Source organism: Pristiophorus japonicus, chromosome 13, assembly GCF_044704955.1.
Source record: "Pristiophorus japonicus isolate sPriJap1 chromosome 13, sPriJap1.hap1, whole genome shotgun sequence".
NCBI lineage: Eukaryota > Metazoa > Chordata > Chondrichthyes > Pristiophoridae > Pristiophorus > Pristiophorus japonicus.
In genome coordinates, this window is record NC_091989.1 from 89,778,729 (window position 1) to 89,785,786 (window position 7,058).

The 7,058-nt window shown below is 50.4% G+C and overlaps 5 pseudogenes; all 5 read left to right on the plus strand.

Annotated features, from left to right (window-relative positions):
* The first annotated feature begins 882 nt into the window (after window positions 1–882).
* On the plus strand, window positions 883–1,112 carry LOC139279180 (U2 spliceosomal RNA; annotated as a pseudogene).
* A 3,878-nt stretch (window positions 1,113–4,990) lies between these two features.
* LOC139279123 (U2 spliceosomal RNA) lies at window positions 4,991–5,229 on the plus strand (annotated as a pseudogene).
* Window positions 5,230–5,358: 129 nt separating this feature from the next.
* LOC139279150 (U2 spliceosomal RNA) lies at window positions 5,359–5,537 on the plus strand (annotated as a pseudogene).
* A 139-nt stretch (window positions 5,538–5,676) lies between these two features.
* On the plus strand, window positions 5,677–5,877 carry LOC139279090 (U2 spliceosomal RNA; annotated as a pseudogene).
* Window positions 5,878–6,031: 154 nt separating this feature from the next.
* On the plus strand, window positions 6,032–6,210 carry LOC139279063 (U2 spliceosomal RNA; annotated as a pseudogene).
* The last annotated feature ends 848 nt before the right edge of the window (window positions 6,211–7,058 follow it).

Consider the following 7,058-nt stretch of genomic DNA (forward strand, 5'->3'; position numbering starts at 1 on the left):
CCTATATTCTCTGGAGTTTAGAAGAATGAAAGGTGATCTCATTGAAACATATAAAATTCATAGAGGACTTGACAGGATAGATGCAGGGATGTTTCCCCTGGCTGGGGAGTCTAGAACCAGAGGTCACAGTCTCAGAATATGGGATCGGCCATTTAGGACCGAGATGAGGAGAAATGTCTTCACTCAGAGGGTTGTGAATCTTTGAAATTCTCTACCCCAGAGGGCTGTGGAGGCTCAGTCGTTGAGTATATTCAAGACGGAGATCGATAGAGTTTCAGGCACTATGGGAATCAAGGCATAGAATCATAGAATGGTTATAGCACAGAAGAGGTCCATTCGGCCCATTGAGCCTGTGCTGGCTCTCTGCAAGAGCACTTTAGCTAGTCGTAATCCCCTATCCTTTCCCCATAGCCCTGAAATTCTTTTTCCTTCAGGTACTTATCCAATTCCCTTTTGAAAGCGACGATTGAATCTGCCTCCACTGCCCTTTCAGGCAGTGCATGCCAGATCCTAACCATTTGTTAGCTTTTATTGCAAGGGGGTTGGAGTGTGCGCGTAAGGAAGTCTTGCCTCAATTATATAGGGCCCTGGTGAGACCGCACCTGGAGTGTACAGTTTTTGTCTCCTTACCAGTCCGGGGCACGGGCGGACCTCCGTGTCCGCCCCCTGACAGGCCCAAGGGCCCGTCGAATCGTTAGTCGACATGCAGATTTTGTCTCCTCTCTCCAATTGGCGCCTGGCTCAAGCCAAAGGCCAGAGCCAGCAAAACTGGAAAAACGAGTTTCTGCAGTCAGTCGATTTGCATATGAATGCCCAATCAACAGGTACTCCACTTGATCTGCATAACTAACCTGACCAAAAAAAAAAAAAAAAAAAAAAAATGTCGCTTCTCGGCCTTTTGGCTAAGATCTGCATAACTAACCTGACCAGCCACCATGACGTCCGGGTGGTTCCTCCCTGGTCAGGAAGGTATATGCTTACATTTTTGTAAACAGGAGGTGGGTGGGATTGGTGACCCATCCACCTCCACGGAGGTGTGTGGGGGACCTGACCCATCCACCTCCATGGCACGAACCTGGTATTGCAGTACTTCCAGGAACGGTGCAGTGGCTCTAAGCCTTTTGGCTAAGAGCATTGGCGCAGAGTGATCCTTGACTGGTGCAGGGTGACCTCTGGCGTTTGACAAAGAATTGTAACGATTGGATAACGATTGGACATGAATTTAAAAAAAAAAAAAATGTCGGATCGAGTGCGGCCTGCCGCACTTCAGCAGTTACCGGCAGTGGTCACGATGGTGGACCCATGGACCATCCATTTGGTCAGGGGGCAACGACAGCCGAGCTTCCGGCTTGGGCATTCTGCTGCGGGGAGGCCACTTCACCATCACCGAAGTTAAGGAGTCGGTGGGCGGCCGCCTCCTCGTAGCAGATGTAATGTACAAAAACTCCCCACTCAGGTTAATTAATGTTTACGCTCCAGCTGTGAAGAACGAGAGGCTGGCCCTCTTCCAGCAGCTCCCACTGTTACTGGCAACGTCCAGACCGGTCATTCTGGGTGGTGACTTCAACTGCATCATCGATGCGGCTGGACGATCCAGCAGAGCCGACAGCAAACTGGACGCCACGTCCAAACTCCTGATGGATGCGGTAAAAGATGCCAAGCTGTGCGACGTCTTCAGCAACCCTGCAGACGGAGCACCGCGCAGATACACCTGGTCGAGACCAGACGGGTCCGTCCGTTCCAGAATTGACTTCCTGTTTGTGTCCCACACGCTCAAGGTCAGATCCACCGACGTCACGCCGGTGTTCTTCTCTGACCACTGCCTCCTACTGGCTGACTGCCACATGCAGGACAATCAGAAAGTTGGCAGAGGGATATGGAAGCTGAACGTGAAACTGTTGACTCGGGAAAACATTGAGGAACTCAAGAGGGATTACAAAGGTTGGAGGACCGTAAAACCCCTCTGCGATTCCCCGATGCACTGGTGGGAAACAATCAAGACGAACATCAAGAGGTTCTTCATCCTCAAAGGTGTTCAGGAGGCGAGAGGGAGACAGAGGGAATTATCCCGACTCCAGACAAATATGCAAAACCTGCTCCTGCTGCAGTCGATGGGGGTCGATGTCGCGGAGGAACTCGAAGAGGTGAAGGGCCAGCAAGGCTCGCTCTTTGCCTCGGAGTCCTCCAAGATCATCTTCCGATCCAGAGTCCGCTCCGTCGAGCAGGATGAGACGTGTTCGCGTTTCTTCTTCCAAAAGGTACACAGGGGGAGCTCTGTGATCACCAGCCTAAAGGAAGAAGACGGTTCTGTGACGTCTTCGCAGCCTGACATGCAGAGGATCAGCGAATCTTTCTATGCCAGGCTGTACGAAGTCAAGCCCACAGACCGCGCGGCCTCCCAGTCTTTCCTGTCGTCTATTTCGGATGTCTTAGACGACGGCAAGCGAGAGAGTCTGGACCACCCGCTAACTCTGGACGAGCTGACAAAGGCCGTCCGGTCCTTCGAGACGAATAAAACTCCCGGAAGCGATGGCTTACCGGTCGAGTTGTACTCGGCTCTGTGGGACTGGATAGGCCCGGACCTGCTGGAAGTGTACGGAGGTATGCTTCTGGCCGGCAGCATGTCAGAATCGATGAGGAAAGGCATCATCACCCTCATCTACAAGCAGAAGGGGGAGAGGGAGGAAATCAAAAACTGGCGGCCCATTTCGCTGCTCAATGTGGACTACAAGATCCTGTCAAAGGTCATCGCCAACAGGGTCAAGTCTGCTCTTGAGCTGGTGATTCACCCGGACCAGACCTGCGCTGTCCCCGGCAGGAAGATCTCTGATAGCCTCGCGCTACTCAGAGATACGATCGCCTACGTGCGGGACAGGAGGGTGAACACCTGTCTAATCAGCTTAGACCAGGAGAAAGCCTTTGACAGGATATCGCACACGTACCTGATGGACGTGCTCTCCAAAATGGGGTTCGGGGAGGGCATCCGAAATTGGGTCAAACTGCTCTACACAGACATCAGTAGTGCAGTTCTAATCAACGGGTGGGAAACTCAAAGCTTTCCAATCAGATCTGGAGTCAGGCAAGGCTGTCCTCTGTCGTCTGTCTTGTTTGTGTGTTGTATCGAGCCCTTTGCCGAGTCCATCAGGAAGGACGCGGGCATCAGAGGGGTGACGATCCCAGGCAGCGGAGGCGCCCAGGTCAAAACCTCGCTGTACATGGACGACGTCGCCGTCTTTTGCTCGGACACGCAGTCGGTCCGCAGATTGCTCGCAATCTGCGACCAGTTTGAACTGGCCTCGGGAGCAAAGGTCAACCGCACCAAAAGCGAGGCCATGCTCTTTGGTCACTGGACCGACCGAGCCTCCATTCCCTTCACCGTCAAGCCAGATTTCCTGAAGGTGCTGGGAATATGGTTCGGAGCGGACGGGGCGTGCGCCAAAAACTGGGACGAGCGCATAGCCAAGGTCAGACAGAAACTGTCATTTTGGGAGCAGCGCTCCCTTTCCATCACAGGCAAGAACCTGGTCATCAGGAGCGAGGTGCTCTCGGTGTTGTTGTACGTGGCGCAGGTCTGGCCCATCTCACGATGCAGCGCCGCGGCAGTCACCCGAGCCGTCTTCCACTTTGTCTGGAGATCCAAAATGGACCGTGTCCGCAGAGACACGATGTACAAATCTTTGGACAGTGGAGGAAAGAACGTTCCGAACGTGGCCCTCATCCTGATGGCCACCTTTGTGTGCGGCTGCATCAAGCTATGCACAGACCCCCAGTACGCAAACACCAAGTGTCACTACGTGCTGAGGTTCTACCTGTCCCCATTGTTGAGAAGGATGGGTCTGGCCACGCTGCCGCGAAACGCCCCCACCAGTTGGACCATGCCTGTCCACCTGTCCTTCGTGGAAAAGTTCTTCAAAAGAAACCCCTTTGACCACAAGGCCATCAAACAGTGGTCAGCACGTAAGGTCCTGGACACCCTACGAAAGAAGGAGACGGTGGACCCTGTCGGGTGGTTCCCTGAGCGGACTGTCGAACTTGTTTGGCAGAACGTCTCATCGCCAAAGCTTACACACAAGCACCAAGACGTAGCTTGGTTGGCGGTGAGGGGGGCCCTACCCGTCAGAGTGTTCATGCACAGCCGACGCCTCAGCAGCACGGCACGGTGCCCCCGGGCCGGCTGCGGGGCGGACGAGACTGTCACCCATCTCCTTCAGGATTGCGCCTTTGCGACGCAGGTCTGGAAAGAGATGCAGTGGTTGCTGTCGAGGTTCATCCCAAGCAGCTCCGTAACACAGGACTCTGTGCTCTACGGGCTGTTCCCAGGGACACACACCGAGACAAACATCACCTGCTGCTGGAGGGCCATCAACTCGGTCAAAGACGCCCTTTGGTCTTGCCGAAACTTGCTGGTCTTCCAGAACAAGGAGATGACCACGTCCGCATGTTGCAGACTGGCGCAATCCAAGATCCAGGAATACGTGCTGAGGGACGCACTAAAAATTGGTGCAGTCGCCGCAAAGGCACGGTGGGGTAGGGCCACAGTCTAAAACCCTTCCGCCACGGAAAACCCGGGGGCAGAAATCAGCAGCAAACTCCCTCGGGCTGTATTTGTATTTGAAATTTACACTTTGTGTACATAGAGCACCAAACCTGTAAACATCAATGTAGTGCCATGTACAATGTAAGGTGTGTTATGAAATGCAAGTTTGGAAAGAAAAAATGTAAATGTACCATCACCCATTCCGGGCTCTGTAATGTAACACATGAAATGTAATTTGTGTAAATGTACCACAATGTACCCTGTTTATTGTACTGAATCGCAGTTGAACAGAAAAACGAGAAATGTAACGAACGAAACTGCCGTCGGCACCCAGATGTATTGTATGGGATTGCTGACCGCAGCGAAATGTAATGAAATGCCATCGAATGTACTGTACAGATTCTTTTTTATGAATAAAGTATATTTTGAAATAAAAAAAAAAAAAAATGTCGGATCGCTTCTCGGCCTTTTGGCTAAGATCATGCGTAACTGACCTGACAGGGGAGTAACCACCATAACCCCAAGGTGGTTCTCCCTGGATCAGGAAGGTATATGCTTGCTTTTTTGGAAATAGGAGGTGGGTGGGGTGGCTTGACCCATCCACCTCCACGGAGGTGTGTGGGGGGCCTGACCCATCCACCTCCATGGCACGAACCTGGTATTGCAGTACTTCCAGGAACGGTGCAGTGGCTCTAGGCCTTTTGGCTAAGAGCATTGGCGCAGAGTGATCCTTGAATGGGCCCAAGGTGACCTCTGGCGTTTGTGATTTGACAAAGAATTGGAACGATTGGCTACGAATTTCAAAAAAAAAAAAAAATGTCGCTTCGTCGCGGCCTTTTGGCTAAGATCATGCGTAACTGACCTGACAGGGGAGTAACCATGACCCCAAAGTGGTTCTCCTATGCTTTTTGGAAATAGGAGGTGGGTGGGGTGGCTTGACCCATCCACCTCCATGGCACGAACCTGGTATTGCAGTACTTCCAGGAACGGTGCAGTGGCTCTAGGCCTTTTGGCTAAGAGCATTGGCGCAGAGTGATCCTTGAATGGGCCCAAGGTGACCTCTGGCGTTTGTGATTTGACAAAGAATTGGAACGATTGGCTACGAATTTTTTTAAAATTTAAAAAAAATGTCGCTTCGTCGCGCTTCTCGGCCTTTTGGCTAAGATCATGCGTAACTGACCTGACAGGGGAGTAACCATGACCAGAAAGTGGTTCTCCCTGGATCAGGAAGGTGGTTCTCCTATGCGTTTTGGAAATAGGAGGTGGGTGGGGGGCCTGCCCCGTCCACCTCCATGGCACGAACCTGGTATTGCAGTACTTCCAGGAACGGTGCAGCTTTGGCTTTAGGCCTTTTGGCTAAGAGCAAAATCATTGGCGCAAAGTGATCTTTGATGGGTGCAAGGTGACCTTTGGCGTTTATGATCTGACAAGTTGATCTGACAAAGAATTGGAAAGATTGGTAACGAATAAAACATTTTTTTTTAATTTTTAAATGTCGCTTCTCGGCCTTTTGGCTAAGATCAAGTGTAGTATCTGTTCTTATCAGTTTAATATCCCCTATGGGGACATGATATTGAATTGATTTTTGGACAGGGAGCTGGATCAGGGGCATGTCCCGTCCACTCCATGCACCGACCTGGTATTGCAATATTTCCAGGAACGGTGCAACGTCGCCTCTCGGCCTTTTGGCCTAAGATCAAACACATTGGCGCAAAGTGATCTTTGGCATTAGAGTTGATCTGGAACGAAATTGGATTTTTTTTAAAAATGTCAATGATGAGAGCATACTTTTGTCAATTTGGAAGTACTGAGTGTCAACATTTGAAAAGTGGTTTTGTTTTATCACAGAAGGCATGTCGGGTTGACGAATTCAAACGGCAATGTAGCAAAAGTCTGCTTTCCCGGGATCAATTGAATCGGGAAAAGGTGAAACATGACTGGTAATGTTTACTGCTTTGAATGCAAATTGTTTGCACCACAAAATGAAACATCCTTACTGGCAACAGGATAGATACTTGCTTATACAGGCTAGATTCACTTGTTTATACCTATATACAGAAGTACCTATATACGCACTAATGTACCTATATACAGAACAGACTATGTACTAGCCTGTTTTATTTCACATGTTATTGAGAGAAATTTGCATATATGTACAGGAATCTAGTATTGCAATGTTACCAGAACCAGAATATATACCTACTTGATACAGAATATATGCTTTCATTGTTGAATATACTGGCCTATGTTTTCATGCTCAGAACCAGAATCAGAAACGTAATGTAATGAGCATGAACAAACATAACTACAGGCCCATTTGGATCAGTTTGCCCCAGACCCATCAGGCCCATAATCCAACCCTGCCCCCAAGGATCTATCCTTGGCCCCCTCCTATTTCTCATCTATATGCTGCCTCTTGGCGATATCATCCAGAAACACGGAGTCACTTTCCACATGTACGCTGACGACACCCAGCTCTACCTCACCACCACTTCTCTCGACCCCTCCACAGTCTCTAAAT